At 41.4% G+C, this 19,335-nt stretch overlaps 1 non-coding gene across 1 annotated transcript; it reads left to right on the forward strand.

The window, feature by feature from the left end:
- Positions 1-599: 599 nt before the first annotated feature.
- Positions 600-706, forward strand: LOC148294232 (small nucleolar RNA R71). The gene has a single exon (XR_015836194.1). It is a non-coding gene; the product is annotated as a small nucleolar RNA R71 (small nucleolar RNA).
- Positions 707-19,335: the final 18,629 nt, after the last annotated feature.

A 19,335-nucleotide genomic window follows, 5' to 3' on the forward strand; every position in this document is an offset into this window, starting at 1 on the left:
GAACTTCCAATTTGGTAATGGCAGCTTGTGTAGTTTGCTGGAAATTGGATTGGTTGATTGCCATCTGCTTAACTATATCCTCCAATGATGATGTTTGTTGTGGCTTTTGGAATGAAGGGGGATTGGCTTGATTCTGAGTATTCCTCCATGAAAAGTTTGGATGATTCCTCCAACCTGGATTATAACTTTGAGAGTATGGATCATTTCTTGGACCTTGGTTGTAGGAATTTACCAACTTAGCTTGCTCTTGCACAAATTCTGGATATCCAGCCCCAAGTGGACAAGCTATGGTAGCATGGTCAGGAGTTTCGCAAATACTACACACTTCTTTCGGAGGGCTTCTTGAGTTTAATGCAAGAAGAGCATCTAGCTTTTGTTCCAGTTTTGAAATCTGCACACTAGAAGCATCATTAGAACCACTAATAACACGTTTACCTCTTGTATCCGTATGTTGGGTCTCCATTGCTATCTCCTCAAAGAGTTCGTATGTTTCTTCTGGAGTTTTGGTTTTAAAAGAACCACCTGCAAAATTGGTGACTATATTATGACTAGAAGGGGTTAGTCCTTTATAAAACATACGCATTTGAAGCTTCAATGGAATCCCATGATGAGGACATTGGTTGAGCAGCCCATTGAATCTCTCCCATGCTTCACAAAACGATTCATCATCTTGCTGTGCAAATAACAAGATCTTATCCCTAAGCATGTCGGTCTTTTGCGTGGAGAAGTATTTCTCCAAGAACTTCTTTTGAATGGCAGCCCATGTAGTGAGTGAACCAGGCTTTAAAGAATTCAACCAATATTTCGCCTTATCCTTCAAAGTGTATGGAAACACTCTCATTCGAAGTTGATCTTCTGTCACACCTGTCAAGGGAAAAGAACTCACAACATTAAAAATATCCTTTATATGAGTTAATGGATCTTCATTAGGTAAACCATAAAAGGAAGGCAGCATATTAAGATGAGAAGATTTAAGCTCATAATTTCGAGCTACAGTGGGCAGCAAAATGCTTGAAGGAGATGCTGGAATTGTTGGGATATCAAGTTCTCCCATGAACTCATTGGCAGCCATCTCTTCTTCTTCTTCTTGGTCTGAACTTGCTTCCGAATTTGAAGGTGAAGAACCAGGAAGTTCAGTGTGGAGAGCAATACTTGTAAATGTGGCAAGAGCTTGCTCTTTTGCAGTTGACAACTCTCTTTCTAGACGATTATGAACTTCAGAGATCACCCGGTTGGGTTGCAACGATGGTCCTGCGTTCAAAGATCTGGAGCGTTGGAACGAAGACCTCACTTGTTCAAGGAATGGTCTTTTAGACATAAACTACCTGAAACAGAAAATTAGATTAATTAGAAACACTAAAAAAATAGGGTAACCTTGGGAACATAACCAGGGAAGAACTTTCGTTCAGTCCCCGGCAACGGCGCCAAAATTTGTTGTTAATTATTATGTTAACTCGCAATTGTACGGGGCAATTAGTAATATAGCAAGACAAGTACGAGGTCGTACCCACGAAGACTGTGAAGTTCAAATTAGTTATGTACGTAGATTACCGAATTCAAGAAGTTAGGAAGTTAAGTCTAAAACAGAAATTAAAGTGAGAGTGATTGTGATTGTGAAAGGAATTGAGCAAACTGAAATTGCAAATGAAAGCAAATAAACAAGTGTAACAAAGAGTGGTTTTAAGAGTTGGAAAACAGATTTGGAGACTAGGGCATTCGAATCACCATAACAATTCAATTCTGGGTTATATGGAGTCAAGTAACAAGTCTAATTCAGATTCAAAGATTGATTCTAGCTAAAGTATGATTAGGCCATGGTGTTTGGTCCTAACCTTGTGTTCCTAATTCCCTAATTTGATCATTTGTTGTCTAACCTAAAATTAAGCATTAGGAACCCATTAAGCATAGAAGAACAATTTAAACAACCAAGCATGTATCTAATCCCTGTTGTCGAATGTCCATACATACTCTTCCTATTCATAGTTCAATTCGAATTAAAGCATGGTGTCTACTCTTAATTCAAACCAAGATAGTTAACAAACAAGTTCTAATGGTGATCAATCATTCAAACAAGCATGTTAACTTATAAGCATAATGAATAAGAACATGAATCATGAATCAAACTTGAAACTCCAAACTTATAAACCCAGAATATTCATGTTAGGTTACATCGAAGCCCTAGTTATGGATTTAGCTACTCATAATGGAAAAGAAACTAAAATAGAAATGGGAAAACATAATGAATGCCATAAGAGTAGAAAAACCCTTTTCTGAAGTTCTTGTAGTGTCCAATGCTTCTCCAAGAGCTTCTCCACGTCTAGAAGGATGTATGAAGGATATGGAGGTGATTTGAGATGAGCTTGAGTGAGTGGTGATGGCTGAGAAAGAGGAAATTCTTAGGGAAAAGGAAGGGAGGTTTTCTGGAGCTGTTTTGGTGATTTTGGGGCAGTTTAGAGTATTGGGTTGATTGCTTGAGTGTTTGGGGTTGTGGTAATGTATGAGGATGATTTCTGGATGATGGAAGTGTGGAGGATGGCTGAAGTGAATTTTGTAGCTTGAAGACTCCTCTATTTATAGGGCTAAGAGGGAGGAACATCATGATGAAATCCAACACCACCATTCCTCATTTAATACAACCCATAACTCCCACTTCATCTTGTCTATGTTAGTGTGGTTGGAATCAATCCCATCCCATACTTCTTTTGCTGCACCTCAAGCTTTCTTCACATGGGATCAAAGGTGATCAATTGTGGCTGCCTTTTGCTGCCAACCCATGTGGTCTTCTTTTGGTTGTTGAACAAAAACGAGTCTTCTGAACCAGACTTGGTGTAGGAAGGCCAGAGGTTTCAAAACTTATCCAATGGGGCTCAAATTTGGATATATTATAGTAGACACCCATTGGAACAACTTCTATGAAGAAAGTATTCCCATCGGAGCAGTAGAAGTATGCGTTTTGGGCCTTGCAATTTGGCTGCCGAACAGAGACTGGAATTGACTTCATTTCATTTATGCTTTACATGCATGCACATGCTTTCTCAATAATAACTCCAGCATGTACCAACTTGATCCTTTAGACTTTCATAGCTGGAATGCCTCCCCACTTCACTCATTATGTTGGATCCAAAGTCAGTTGCAGCATGGGTGAGGCACATGGAGGCACATGACAAAGCTGGCAGCTGCAAATCCTCCTGAGCAGGGTTGAGTGTTGGGCGGGCTGAGCACTCCACAAATGTCCAATTGGGCTGACATTTGGATATGTTGTACTAGACACCCATTGGAACAAGTTTCATGAAGATCTTCACCTCATCCAAGCCCCATAGCATGCTGATCCAAGGCCAAGAAGCTGACCTACGAAATTGGGCTGGAAAGGAGTTGTAGCCAAAATGTGTTTGTCTTTAAGCCCTTCTTCCATTCACCCAAATCAAGCCTTAACATGCATGGATTGCATCATTTCCTATCCAAAGTCATCATTGTTACCTAAATATCAATTAACTGAAAGATAAACACAAAAAGGATTAAAAGCACAAGTTTAACTCAAACACATAACCAAATCATAAGCTAGAAGGGTACAAAATGATATACAATTATGAACCGATCAAATACACCAACCACTCCAATTAGGAAAGAACTGTCGTTGAAATTGAATTGACCAATTTCTCGCACCTATTGATTTCGGATCGAGCCCAAAACTTGGGCAACAACATAATACGGTGTGGGGAGTCATTTGGTTAGTTTTGAGAAAAATCCAATCGCTAGAAGTATGGAATACACCAACCACTCCAGTTAGGAACGAACTGCCGTTGAACTTGAATTGTCCAATTTGGAACCCCTATCGATTTCGGATCGATCCCAAAACTTGGGCAACATCATAATATCTTGGGATGAGTCATTCGGTGAGTTTTGAGTGAAATCCAATCCCTAGAAGTATGGAATACACCAACCACTCCAATTAGGAACGAACTACCGTTGAAATTGAATTGACCAATTTCTCACACCTATTGAATTTGGATCGAGCCCAAAACTTGGGCAACATCATAATATGGTGGGAGGAGTCATTTGGTGGGTTTTGAGTGAAATCCAATCGCTAGAAGTATGGAATACACCAACCACTCCAATTAGGAACGAACTGCAGTTGAACTTGAATTGTCCAATTTGGAACACCTATTGATTTCGGATCGAGCCCAAAACTTGGGCAATCATTATATGGTGGGAGGAGTCATTTGGTGAGTTTTGAGTGCAATCCAATCGCTAGAAGTATGGAATACACCAACCACTCCAATTAGGAACGAACTGCGGTTGAACTTGAATTGTCCAATTTGGAACACCTATTGATTTCGGATCGAGCCCAAAACTTGGGCAAGAACGTTATATGGTGGGAGTAGGCATTTGGGGAGTTTTGAGTGAAATCCAATCGCTAGAAGTATGGAATACACCAACCTCTCCAATTAGGAACGAACTGCCGTTGAACTTGAATTGTCCAATTTCTCACACCTATTGATTTTGGATCGAGCCCAAACTTTTGGCTACATCAAAATATGGTGGGAGGAGTCATTTGGTGAGTTTTGAGTGAAATACAATCGCTAGAACTATGGAATACACCAACCACTCCAATTAGGATCGAACTTCCGTTGAACTTCAATTGTCCAATTTCTCACACCTATTGAATTCGGATCGAGCCCAAAACTTGGGCAACATCATAATATGGTGGGAGGAGTCATTTGGTGAATTTTGAGTGAAATCCAATCGCTAGAAGTATGGAATACAGCAACCACTCCAATTTGGAACGAACTGCCGTTGAACTTGAATTGTCCAATTTCTCACATCTATTGATTTCGGATCGAGCCCAAAACTTGGGCAACATCATACTATGGTGGGAGGAGTCATTTGGTGAGTTTTGAGTGAAATCCAATCGCTAGAAGTATGGAATACAGAAACCACTCCAATTAGGAACGAACTGCCGTTGAACTTGAATTGTCCAATTTCTCACACCTATTGATTTCGGATCGACCCCAAAACTTGGGCAACATCATAATATGGTGTGAGGAGTCATTTGGTGAGTTTTGAGTGAAATCCAATCGCTAGAAGTATGGAATACACCAACTACTCCAATTAGGAACGAACTGCCGTTGAACTTGAATTGTCCAATTTCTGACACCTATTGATTTCGGATCGAGCCCCAAACTAGGGCTACATCATAATTTTGTGGGAGGAGTCATTTGGTGAGTTTTGAGTGAAATCCAAACGCTAGAAGTATGGAATACACCAACCACTCCAATTAGGAACGAAATGCCGTTGAAATTGAGTTGCCCAATTTCTCACACCTATTGATTTCGGATCGAGCCCGAAACATGGGCTACATCATAATATGGGGGGAGGAGTGATTTGGTGAGTTTTGAGTGAAATCCAATCGCTAGAAGTATGGAATACACCAACCACTCCAATTAGGAACGAACTGCCGTTGAACCTGAACTGTCCAATTTCTCACACCTATTGATTTCGGATCGTGCCCAAAACTTGGGCAATATCATAATATGGTGGGAGGAGTCATTTGGAGAGTTTTGAGTGAAATCCGATCGCTAGAAGTATGGAATACACCAACCACTCCAATTAGGAACGAACTTCCGTTGAACTTGAATTGTCCAATTTCTCACACCTATTGATTTCGGATCGAGCCCCAAACTTTTGGCTAAATCACAATATGGTGGGAGGAGTCATTTGGTGAGTTTTGAGTGAAATCCAATCGCTAGAACTATGGAATACACCAACCACTCCAATTAGGAACGAACTTCCGTTGAACTTCAATTGTCCAATTTCTCACACCTATTGAATTCGGATCGAGCCCACAACTTGGGCAACATCATAATATGGTGGGAGGATTCATTTGGTGAGTTTTCAGTGAAATCCAATCGCGAGAAGTATGGAATACAGCAACCACTCCAATTAGGAACGAACTGCCGTTGAACCTGAATTGTCCAATTTCTCACACCTATTGATTTCGGATCGTGCCCAAAACTTGGGCAATATCATAATATGGTGGGAGGAGTCATTTGGTGAGTTTTGAGTGAAATCCAATCGCTAGAAGTACGGAATACACCAACCACTCCAATTAGGAACGAACTGTCGTTGAACTTGAATTGTCCAATTTCTGACACCTATTGATTTCGGATCGAGCCCCAAACTTGGGCTACATCATAATATTGTGGGAGGAGTCATGTGGTGAGTTTTGAGTGAAATCCAATCGCTAGAAGTGTGGAATACACCAACCATTCCAATTAGGAACGAAATGCCGTTGAAATTGAAATGACCAATTTCTCACACCTATTGATTTCGGATCGGGCCCAAAACTTGGGCAACAACATAATATGGTGGGAGGAGTCATTTGGTGAGTTTTGAGTGAAATCCAATCGCTAGAAGTATGGAATACACCAACCACTCCAATGAGGAACGAACTGCCGTTGAACTTTAATTGTCCAATTTCTCGCACCGATTGATTTCGGATCGAGCCCCAAACTTGGGCAACAACATAATATGGTGGGAGAAGTCATTTGGTGAGTTTGAGTGAAATCCAATCGCTAGAAGTATGGAATACACCAACCACTCCAATTAGGAACGAACTGCCGTTGAACTTGAATTGTCCAATATCTCACACCTATTGATTTCGGATCGAGCCCAAAACTTGGGCAACATCATAATATGGTGGGAGGAGTCATTTGGTGAGTTTTGAGTGAAATCCAATCGCTCGAAGTATGGAATACACCAACCACTCCAATTAGGAACGAACTGCCGTTGAACTTGAATTGTCCAGTTTCTCACACCTATTGATTTCGGATCGAGCCCAAAACTTGGGCAACATCATAATATGGTGGGAGGAGTCATTTGGTTAGTTTTGAGTGAAATCCAATCGCTAGAAGTATGGAATACACCAACCACTCCAATTAGGAACAAACTGCCGTTGAACTTGAATTGTCCAATCTCTGACACCTATTGATTTCGGATCGTGCCCCAAACTTGGGCTACATCATAATATTGTGGGAGGAATCATTTGGGGAGTTTTGAGTGAAATCCAATCGCTAGAAGTATGGAATACACCAACCACTCCAATTAGGAACGAACTGCCGTTGAACTTGAATTGTCCAATTTCGAACACCTATTGATTTCGGATCGAGCCCAAAACTTGGAGAAATTATAGAATGGTACTGTATCACCACGTCAGCTGGTGATACTCCCACTCAAAATATGCCATGTGTCTTAATTTTTTAACAACTCAAATTTTATTTTACACCTGGAGTTCAACCTAATTTTAACCCTTTAAAATAAAATTAAGAAAATAAGAAAATCGAAAGAAGAAGAAAAAAGAGCAGAGCCACCGCCCACCGCAATACGCCAACCCCGCGCCGCCTGCTCTGGCCGTCGTCCCTTCCCTATCTTTTATCTCTCTCCCTCCATCTCTCTCTCTCTGTTGCCCTTTTTTAACTTTCTCAACCTTTCAGTGACTATCCCCTAGATCCATACATATTTTCTCGTTGACGAAGGTTTCCCTAGCAGATGTGATTCGCGAAGAAGATTGGGATGGGAGGTGGATGTATCATATCAACCGTAACACAATCCCCAAAACCCAACAACGCCCTTAGTCTCACGAACGACACCCCGACTTGAGTCTTGAGCGGCCGTCAATCATGCTTTACCATGTCACCATCCAAATGCTTATTAGATTCAATATAATACCTAATCTTCTTTGTGATACATGATTGCAATAATTTATTGGGCTATGGGGATTTGGCTTACTCGCAAGCAGAGGAAGAGGAAGATCTGGGTGGCGTGGGGGTTGGGGTTGGGTTGCTGAGATATTCTCATTTCTTTTTTCCTTTAAGTTTTTTTTTATTTTTCTACTTTTATTTCAGTGGATAAAAATAAGTCCAGCTGTAAAATAAAATTTGAGTTGTTAAAAAATTAAGACACATGGCATATTTTGAGTGGGAGTATCACCAGCTGACGTGGTGGTACGGTACCATTCTATAATTTCTCCAAAACTTGGGCAACATCGTAATATGGTGGGAGGAGTCATTTGGTGAGTTCTGAGTGAAATCCAATCGCTAGAAGTATGGAATAAACCAACCACTCCAATTAGGAACGAACTGCCGTTGAACTTGAATTGTCCAATTTGGAACACCTATTGATTTCGGATCGAGCCCAAAACTTGGGCAACATCATAATATGGTGGGAGGAGTCATTTGGTGAGTTTTGAGTGAAATCCAATCGATAGAAGATGGAATACACCAACCACTCTAATTAGGAACGAACTGCCGTTGAACTTGAATTGTCCAATTTCTCACACCTATTGATTTTGAATCGAGCCCAAAACTTGGGCAACATCATAATATGGTGGTAGGAGTCCTTTGGTGAGTTTTGAGTGAAATCCAATCGCTAGAAGTATGGAATACACCAACCACTCCAATTAGGAACGAACTGCCGTTGAACTTGAATTGTTCAATTTCTCACGCCTGTTGATTTCGGGTCGAGCCCAAAACTTGGGCAACATCATAATATGGTGGGAGGAGTCATTTGGTGAGTTTTGAGTGAAATCCAATCGCTAGAAGTATGGAATACACCGACCACTCCAATTAGGAACGAAATGCCGCTGAAATTGAATTGACCAATTTCTCACACCTATTGATTTCGGATCGAGCCCAAAACTTGGGCAACATCATAACATGGTGGGAGTAGTCATTTGGTTAGTTTTGAGTGAAATCCAATCGCTAGAAGTATGGAATACACCAACCACTCCAACTAGGAACGAACTGCCGTTGAACTTGAATTGTCCAATTTGGAACACCTATTGATTTCGGATCGAGCCCAAAACTTTGGCAACATCATAATATGGTGGGAGGAGTCATTTGGTGAGTTTTGAGTGAAATCCAATCGCTAGAAGTATGGAATACACCAACCACTCCAATTAGGAACGAACTGCCGTTGAACTTGAATTGTCCAATTTCTCACACCTATTGATTTTGAATCGAGCCCAAAACTTGGGCAACATCATAATATGGTGGTAGGAGTCCTTTGGTGAGTTTTGAGTGAAATCCAATCGCTAGAAGTATGGAATACACCAACCACTCCAATTAGGAACGAACTGCCGTTGAACTTGAATTGTTCAATTTCTCACGCCTGTTGATTTCGGGTCGAGCCCAAAACTTGGGCAACATCATAATATGGTGGGAGGAGTCATTTGGTGAGTTTTGAGTGAAATCCAATCGCTAGAAGTATGGAATACACCGACCACTCCAATTAGGAACGAAATGCCGCTGAAATTGAATTGACCAATTTCTCACACCTATTGATTTCGAATCGAGCCCAAAACTTGGGCAACATCATAACATGGTGGGAGTAGTCATTTGGTTAGTTTTGAGTGAAATCCAATCGCTAGAAGTATGGAATACACCAACCACTCCAACTAGGAACGAACTGCCGTTGAACTTGAATTGTCCAATTTGGAACACCTATTGATTTCGGATCGAGCCCAAAACTTTGGCAACATCATAATATGGTGGGAGGAGTCATTTGGTGAATTTTGAGTGAAATCCAATCGCTAGAAGTATGGAATACACCAACCACTCCAATTAGGAACGAACTGCCGTTGAACTTGAATTGTCCAATTTGGAACACCTATTGATTTCGGATCGAGCCCAAAACTTGGGCAACAACATAACATGGTGGGAGTAGTCATTTGGTTAGTTTTGAGTGAAATCCAATCGTTAGAAGTATGGAATACACCAACCACTCCAACTAGGAACGAACTGCCGTTGAACTTGTATTGTCCAATTTGGAACACCTATTGATTTCGGATCGAGCCCAAAACTTGGGCAACATCATAATATGGTGGGAGGAGTCATTTGGCGAGTTTTGAGTGAAATCCAATCGCTAGAAGTATGGAATACACCAACCCCTCCAATTAGGAACGAACTGCCGTTGAACTTGAATTGTCCAATTTCTCACACCAATTGATTTTGGATCGCGCCCAAAACTTGGGCAACATCACAACATGGTGGGAGTAGTCATTTGGTGAGTTTTGAGTGAAATCCAATCTCTAGAAGTATGGAATACACCAACCAGTCCAATTAGGAACGAACTGCCGTTGAACTCTAATTGTCAAATTTGGAAGACCTATTGATTTCGGATCGAGCCCAAAAATTGGGCAACAATATAATTTGGTGGGAGGAGTCATTTGGAGAGTTTTGAGTGATATCCAATCGCTAGAAGTATGGAATACACCAACCCCTCCAATTAGGAACGAATTTCCGTTGAACTTGAATTGTCTAATTTCTCACGCCTATTGATTTCGGATTGAGCCCAGAACTTGGGCAACATCATAATATGGTGGGAGGAGTCATTTGGTGAGTTTTGAGTGAAATCCAATCGCTAGAAGTATGGAATACACCGACCACTCCAATTAGGAACGAAATGCCGCTGAAATTGAATTGACCAATTTCTCACACCTATTGATTTCGGATCGAGCCCAAAACTTGGGCAACATCATAACATGGTGGGAGTAGTCATTTGGTTAGTTTTGAGTGAAATCCAATCGCTAGAAGTATGGAATACACCAACCACTCCAACTAGGAACGAACTGCCGTTGAACTTGAATTGTCCAATTTGGAACACCTATTGATTTCGGATCGAGCCCAAAACTTTGGCAACATCATAATATGGTGGGAGGAGTCATTTGGTGAATTTTGAGTGAAATCCAATCGCTAGAAGTATGGAATACACCAACCACTCCAATTAGGAACGAACTGCCGTTGAACTTGAATTGTCCAATTTGGAACACCTATTGATTTCGGATCGAGCCCAAAACTTGGGCAACAACATAACATGGTGGGAGTAGTCATTTGGTTAGTTTTGAGTGAAATCCAATCGTTAGAAGTATGGAATACACCAACCACTCCAACTAGGAACGAACTGCCGTTGAACTTGTATTGTCCAATTTGGAACACCTATTGATTTCGGATCGAGCCCAAAACTTGGGCAACATCATAATATGGTGGGAGGAGTCATTTGGCGAGTTTTGAGTGAAATCCAATCGCTAGAAGTATGGAATACACCAACCCCTCCAATTAGGAACGAACTGCCGTTGAACTTGAATTGTCCAATTTCTCACACCAATTGATTTTGGATCGCGCCCAAAACTTGGGCAACATCACAACATGGTGGGAGTAGTCATTTGGTGAGTTTTGAGTGAAATCCAATCTCTAGAAGTATGGAATACACCAACCAGTCCAATTAGGAACGAACTGCCGTTGAACTCTAATTGTCAAACTTGGGCAACATCATAATATGGTGGGAGGAGTCATTTGGTGAGTTTTGAGGGAAATCCAATCGTTAGAAGTATGGAATACACCAACCACTCCAACTAGGAACGAACTGCCGTTGAACTTGAATTGTCCAAGTTCTCACACCTATTGATTTCGGATCAAGCCCAAAACTTGGGCAACAACATAATATGGTGGGAGGAGTCATTTGGTTAGTTTTGAGTGTAATCCAATCGCTAGAAGTATGGAATACACCAACCACTCCAATTAGAAACGAACTGCCGTTGAACTTGAATTGTCCAACTTGGAACACCTTATGATTTCGGATCGAGCCCCAAACTTGGGCAACTTCATAATATGGGGGGAGGAGTCATTTGGTGAGTTTTGAGTGAAATCCAATCGCTAGAAGTATGGAATACACCAACCACTCCAATTAGGAACGAACTGCCGTTGAACTTGAATTGTCCAATTTATCACACCTATTGATTTCGGATCGAGCCCCAAACTTGGGCAACATCATAATATGGTGGGAGGAGTCATTTGGTGAGTTTTGAGTGAAATCCAATCGCTAGAAGTATGGAATACACCAACCACTCCAATTAGGAACGAACTGCCGTTGAACTTGAATTGTCCGATTTCTCTCACCTATTCATTTCGGATCGAGCCCAAAACTTGGGCAACATCATAATATGGTGGGAGGAGTCATTTGGTGAGTTTTGAATGAAATCCAATCGCTAGAAGTATGGAATACACCAACCACTCCAATTAGGAACGAACTGCCGTTGAACTTGAATTGTCCAATTTATCACACCTATTGATTTCGGATCGAGCCCCAAACTTGGGCAACATCATAATATGGTGGGAGGAGTCATTTGGTGAGTTTTGAGTGAAATCCAATCGCTAAAAGTATGGAATACACCAACCACTCCAATTAGGAACGAACTGCCGTTGAAATTGAATTGTCCAATTTCTCACACCTATTGATTTCGGATCTAGCCCAAAACTTGGGGCAACATCATAATATGGTGGGAGGAGTCATTTCGTGAGTTTTGAAAGAAATCCAATCGCTAGAAGTATGGAATACACCAACCACTCCAATTAGGAACGAACTGCCGTTGAACTTGAATTGTCCAATTTATCACACCTATTGATTTCGGATCGGGTCCCAAACTTGGGCAACATCATAATATGGTGGGAGGAGTCATTTGGTGAGTTTTGAGTGAAATCCAATCGCTAGAAGTATGGAATACACCAACCACTCCAATTGGGAACGAACTGTCGTTCAAATTAAATTGACAAATTTCTCACACCTATTGATTTCGGATCGAGCCCAAAACTTGGGCAACATCATTATATGGTGGGAGGAGTCATTTGGTTAGTTTTGAGTGAAATCCAATCGCTAGAAGTATGGAATACACCAACCACTCCAATTAGGAACGAACTGCCGTTGAACTTGAATTGTCCAATTTCTCTCACCGATTCATTTCGGATCGAGCCCAAAACTTCGGCAACATCATAATATGGTGGGAGGAGTCATTTGGTGAGTTTTGAGTTAAATCCAATCGCTAGAAGTATGGCAACCACACCAATTAGGAACGAACTGTCGTTGAAATTCAATTGACCAATTTCTCACACCTATTGAATTCGGATCGAGCCCAAAAGTTGGGCAACATCATAATATGGTGGGAGGAGTCATTTGGTGAGTTTTGAGTGAATTCCAATCTCTAGAAGTATGGAATACACCAACCACTCCAGTTAGGAACGAACTTCCGTTGTACTTGAATTGTCCAATTTGGAACACCTATTGATTTCGGATCGAGCCCAAAACTTGGGCAACAACATAATATAGTGGGAGGAGTCATTTGGTGAGTTTTGAGAGAAATCCAATCGCTAGAAGTATGGAATACACCAACCACTCCAATTAGGAACGAACTGCCGTTGAACTTGAATTGTCCAATTTATCACACCTATTTATTTCGGATCGAGCCCCAAACTTGGGCAACATCATAATATGGTGGGAGGAGTCATTTGGTGACTTTTTAGGGAAAACCAATCGCTAGAAGTATGGAATACACCAACCACTCCAATTAGGAACGAACTGCCGTTCAACTTGAATTGTCCAATTTCTCTCACCTATTCATTTCGGGTCGAGCCCAAAACTTGGGCAACATCATAATATGGTGGGAGGAGTCATTTGGTGAGTTTTGAGTGAAATCCAATCGCTAGAAGTATGGAATTCACCAACCACTCCAATTAGGAACGAACTGCCGTTGAACTTGAATTGTCCAACTTGGAACACCTGTTGATTTCGGATCGAGCCCCAAACTTGGGCAACATCATAATATGGTGGGAGGAGTCATTTGGTGAGTTTTGAGTGAAATCCATTCGCTAGAAGTATGGAATACACCAACCACTCCAATTAGGAACGAACTGCCGTTGAACTTGAATTGTCCAATTTCTCTCACCTATTCATTTCGGATCGACCCCAAAACTTCGGCAACATCATAATATGGTGGGAGGAGTCATTTGGTGAGTTTTGAGTTAAATCCAATCGCTAGAAGTATGGAATACACCAACCACACCAATTAGGAACGAACTGTCGTTGAAATTAAATTGACCAATTTCTCACACCTATTGATTTCGGATCGAGCCCAAAACCTGGGCAACATCATAATATGGTGGGAGGAGTCATTTGGTGAGTTTTGAGTGAAATCCAATCTCTAGAAGTATGGAATACACCAACCACTCCAGTTAGGAACGAACTGCCGTTGTACTTGAATTGTCCAATTTGGAACACCTATTGATTTCGGATCGAGCTCAAAACTTGGGCAACAACATAATATAGTGGGAGGAGTCATTTGGTGAGTTTTGAGAGAAATCCAATCGCTAGAAGTATGGAATACGCCAACCACTCCAATTAGGAACGAACTGCCGTTGAACTTGAATTGTCCAATTTATCACACCTATTTATTTCTGATCGAGCCCCAAACTTGGGCAACAACATAATATGGTGGGAGGAGTCATTTGGTGAGTTTTCAGGGAAAACCAATCACTAGAAGTATGGAATACACCAACCACCCCAATTAGGAACGAACTGCCGTTGAACTTGAATTGTCCAATTTCTCTCACCTATTCATTTCGGATCGAGCCCAAAACTTGGGCAACATCATAATATGGTGGGAGGAGTCATTTGGTGAGTTTTGAGTGAAATCCAATCGCTAGAAGTATGGAATTCACCAACCACTCCCATTAGGAACGAACTGCCGTTGAACTTGAATTGTCCAACTTGGAACACCTGTTGATTTCGGATCGAGCCCCAAACTTGGGCAACATCATAATATGGTGGGAGGAATCATTTGGTGAGTTTTGAGTGAAATCCATTCGCTAGAAGTATGGAATACACCAACCACTCCAATTAGGAACGAACTGCCGTTGAACTTGAATTGTCCAATTTCTCTCACCTATTCATTTCGGATCGAGCCCAAAACTTCGGCAACATCATAATATGGTGGGAGGAGTCATTTGGTGAGTTTTGAGTTAAATCCAATCGCTAGAAGTATGGAATACACCAACCACACCAATTAGGAACGAACTGTCGTTGAAATTAAATTGACCAATTTCTCACACCTATTGATTTCGGATCGAGCCCAAAACTTGGGCAACATCATAATATGGTGGGAGGAGTCATTTGGTGAGTTTTGAGTGAAATCCAATCTCTAGAAGTATGGAATACACCAACCACTCCAGTTAGGAACGAACTGCCGTTGTACTTGAATTGTCCAATTTGGAACACCTATTGATTTCGGATCGAGCCCAAAACTTGGGCAACAACATAATATGGTGGGAGGAGTCATTTGGTGAGTTTTGAGAGAAATCCAATCGCTAGAAGTATGGAATACACCAACCACTCCAATTAGGAACGAACTGCCGTTGAACTTGAATTGTCCAATTTCTCACACCTATTGATTTCGGACCGAGCCCAAAACTTGGGCAACATGATAATGTGGTGGGAGGAGTCATTTGGTGAGTTTTGAGTGAAATCCAATCGCTAGAATTATGGAATACACCAACCACTCCAATTAGGAACGAACAGCCGTTGAACTTGAATTGTCCAATTTGGAACACCTATTGATTTCGGTTCGAGCCTAAAACTTGAACAACATGATAATATGGTGGGAGGAGTCATTTGGTGAGTTTGGAGTGAAATCCAATCGCTAGAAGTATGGAATACACCAACCACTCCAATTAGGAATGAACTGCCATTGAACTTGAATTGTCCAATTTCTCACACCAATTGATTTCGGATCGGGCCCAAAACTTCGGCAACTTCATAATATGGTGGGAGGAGTCATTTGGAGAGTTTTGAGTGAAGTCCAATCGATAGAAGTATGGAATACAACAACCACTCCAATTAGGAACGAACTGCCGTTGAACTTGAATTGTCCAATTTCTCACTCCTATTGATTTCGGATCGAGCCCAAAACATGGACAACATCATAATATGGTGGGAGGAGTCATTTGGTGAGTTTTGAGTGAAATCCAATCGCTAGAAGTATGGAATACACCAACCACTCCAATTAGGAACGAACTGCCGTTGAACTTGAATTGTCCAATTTCTGTCACCTAGTGATTTCGAATCGAGCCCAAAACTTGGGCAACATGATAATATGGTGGGAGGAGTCATTTGGTGAGTTTTGAGTGAAATACAATCGCTAGAAGTATGGAATACACCAACCACTCCAATTAGGAACGAACTGCCGTTGAACTTGAATTGTCCAATTTCTCACACCTATTGATTTCGGATCGGGCCCAAAACTTCGGCAACTTCATAATATGGTGGGAGGAGTGATTTGGTGAGTTTTGAGTTAAGTCCAATCGATAGAAGTATGGACTACACCAATCAGTCCAATTAGGAACGAACTGCCGTTGAACTTGAATTGTCCAATTTGGAACACCTATTGATTTCGGTTCGAGCCCAAAACTTGGGCAACATGATAATATGGTGGGAGGAGTCATTTGGAAAGTTTGGAGTGAAATCCAATCGCTAGAAGTATGGAATACACCAACCACTCCAATTAGGAACGAACTGCCGTTGAACTTGAATTGTCCAATTTCTGACACCTATTGATTTCGGATTGAGTCCAAAACTTGGGCAACATCATAATATGGTGGGAGGAGACATTTGGTGAGTTTTGAGTGAAATCCAATCGCTAGAAGTATGGAATATACCAACCACTCCAATTAGGAACGAACTGCCGTCGAACTTGAATTGTCCAATTTGGAACACCTATGGATTTCGGATCGAGCCCAAAACTTGGGTAACATCATAATATGGTGGGAGTAGTCATTTGGTGAGTTTTGAGTGAAATCGAATCGCTTGAAGTATGGAATACACCAACCACTCCAATTAGGAACGAACTGCCGTTGAACTTGAATTGTCCAATTTCTCAAACCTATTAATTTCGGATCGAGCCCCAAACTTGGGCAACATCATAATATTGTGGGAGGAGTCATTTGGTGAGTTTTGAGTGAAATTCAATCGCTAGAAGTATGGATTACACCAACCACTCCAATTTGGAACGAACTGCCGTTGAACTTGAATTTTCCAATTTCTCACAGATATTTATTTCGGATCGAGCCCAAAACTTGGGCAACCTCATAATATGGTGGGTGGAGTCATTTGGTGAGTTTTGAGTGAAATCCAATCGCTAGAAGTATGGAATACACCAACCACTCCAATTAGGAACGAATTGCCGTTGAACTTGAATTGTCCAATTTCTCACAGCTATTGATTTCGGATCGAGCTCCAAACATGGGCAACATCATAATATGGAGGGAGGAGTCATTTGGTGAGTTTTGAGTGAAATCCAATCGCTAGAAGTATGGAATACACCAACCACTCCAGTTAGGAACGAACTGCCGTTGAACTTGAATTGTCCAATTTCTCACACCTATTGATTTCGGATCGAGCCCAAAACTTGGTCGACATGATAATATGGTGTTAGGAGTCGTTTGGTGACTTTTGAGTGAAATCGAATCGCTAGAAGTAGGGAATGCACCAACCACTCCAATTTGGAACGAACTGCCATTGAACTTGAACTGTCCAATTTCTCACACCTAATGATTTCGGAAAGAGCCCAAAACGTGGGCAACATCATAATATTGTGGGAGGAGTCATTTGGTGAGTTTTGAGTGAAATCCAATCGCTAGAAGTATGGAATACACCAACCACTCAAATTTGGAACGAATTGCCGTTGAACTTGAATTGTCCAATTTCTCACACCTATTGATTTCAGATCGAGCCCAAAACTTGGCCAACATCATAATATGGTGGGAGGAGTCATTTGGTGAGTTTTGAGTGAAATCCAATCGCCAGAAGTTGGGAATGCACCAACCACTCCAATTAGGAACGAACTGCCGTTGAACTTGAATTGTCCAATATCTCACACCTATTGATTTCGGATCGAGCCCCAAACATGGGCAACATGATAATATGGTGGGAGGAGTCATTTGGTGAGTTTTGAGTGAAATCCAATCGCTAGAAGTATGGAGTACACCAACCACTACAACTAGGAACGAACTGCCGTTGAACTTGAATTGTCCAATATCTCCACCTATTGATTTCGGATCGAGCCCCAAACTTGGGCAACATCATAATATGGTGGGAGGAGTCATTTGGTGAGTTTTGAGTGAAATCCAATCGCTAGAAGTATGGAATACACCAACCACTCCAATTAGGAACGAACTGCCATTGAACTTCAATTCTCCAATTTCTCACACCAATTGATTTCGGATCGGACCCAAAACTTCGGCAACTTCATAATATGGTGGGAGGAGTCATTTGGTGAGTTTTGAGTGAAATCCAATCACTAGAAGTATGGAATACACCAACCACTCCAATTAGGAACGAACTGCCGTTGAACTTGAATTGTCCAATATCTCACACCTATTGATTTCGGATCGAGGCCAAAACTTGGGCAACATCATAATATGGTGGGAGGAGTCATTTGGGTAGTTTTTAATGATATCCAATCGCTAGAAGTACAGAATACACCAACCTCTCCAATTAGGAACGAACTGCCGTTGAACTTGAATTGTCCAATATCTCACACCTATTGATTTCTGATCGAGGCCAAAACTTGGGCAACATCATAATATGGTGGGAGGAGTCATTTGGGTAGTTTTTAATGATATCCAATCGCTAGAAGTACAGAATACACCAACCACTCCAATTAGGGACGAACTGCCGTTGAACTTGAATTGTCCAATTTCTCACACCTATTGATTTCGGATCGAGCCCCAAACATGGGCATCATGATAATATGGTGGGAGGAGTCATTTGGTGAGTTTTGAGTGAAATCCAATCGCTAGAAGTATGGAGTACACCAACCACTACAACTAGGAACAAACTGCTGTTGAACTTGAATTGTCCAATATCTCCACCTATTGATTTCGGGTCGAGCCCCAAACTTGGGCAACATCATAATATGGTGGGAGGAGTCATTTGGTGAGTTTTGAGTGAAATCCAATCGCTAGAAGTATGGAATACACCAACCACTCCAATTAGGAACGAACTGCCATTGAACTTCAATTCTCCAATTTCTCACACCAATTGATTTCGGATCGGACCCAAAACTTCGGCAACTTCATAATATGGTGGGAGGAGTCATTTGGTGAGTTTTGAGTGAAATCCAATCACTAGAAGTATGGAATACACCAACCACTCCAATTAGGAACGAACTGCCGTTGAACTTGAATTGTCCAATATCTCACACCTATTGATTTCGGATCGAGGCCAAAACTTGGGCAACATCATAATACGGTGGGAGGAGTCATTTGGCGAGTTTTTAATGATATCCAATCGCTAGAAGAACAGAATACACCAACCACTCCAATTAGGGACGAACTGCCGTTGAACTTGAATTGTCCAATTTCTCACACCTATTGATTTCGGATTGAGCCCCAAACATGGGCAACATCATAATATGGTGGGTGGAGTCATTTGGTGAGTTTTGATTGAAATCCAATC

This window comes from Prunus avium, chromosome 5, assembly GCF_965620075.1.
Source record: "Prunus avium chromosome 5, drPruAviu1.hap1.1, whole genome shotgun sequence".
In the NCBI taxonomy this organism is placed as follows: Eukaryota; Viridiplantae; Streptophyta; class Magnoliopsida; order Rosales; family Rosaceae; genus Prunus; species Prunus avium.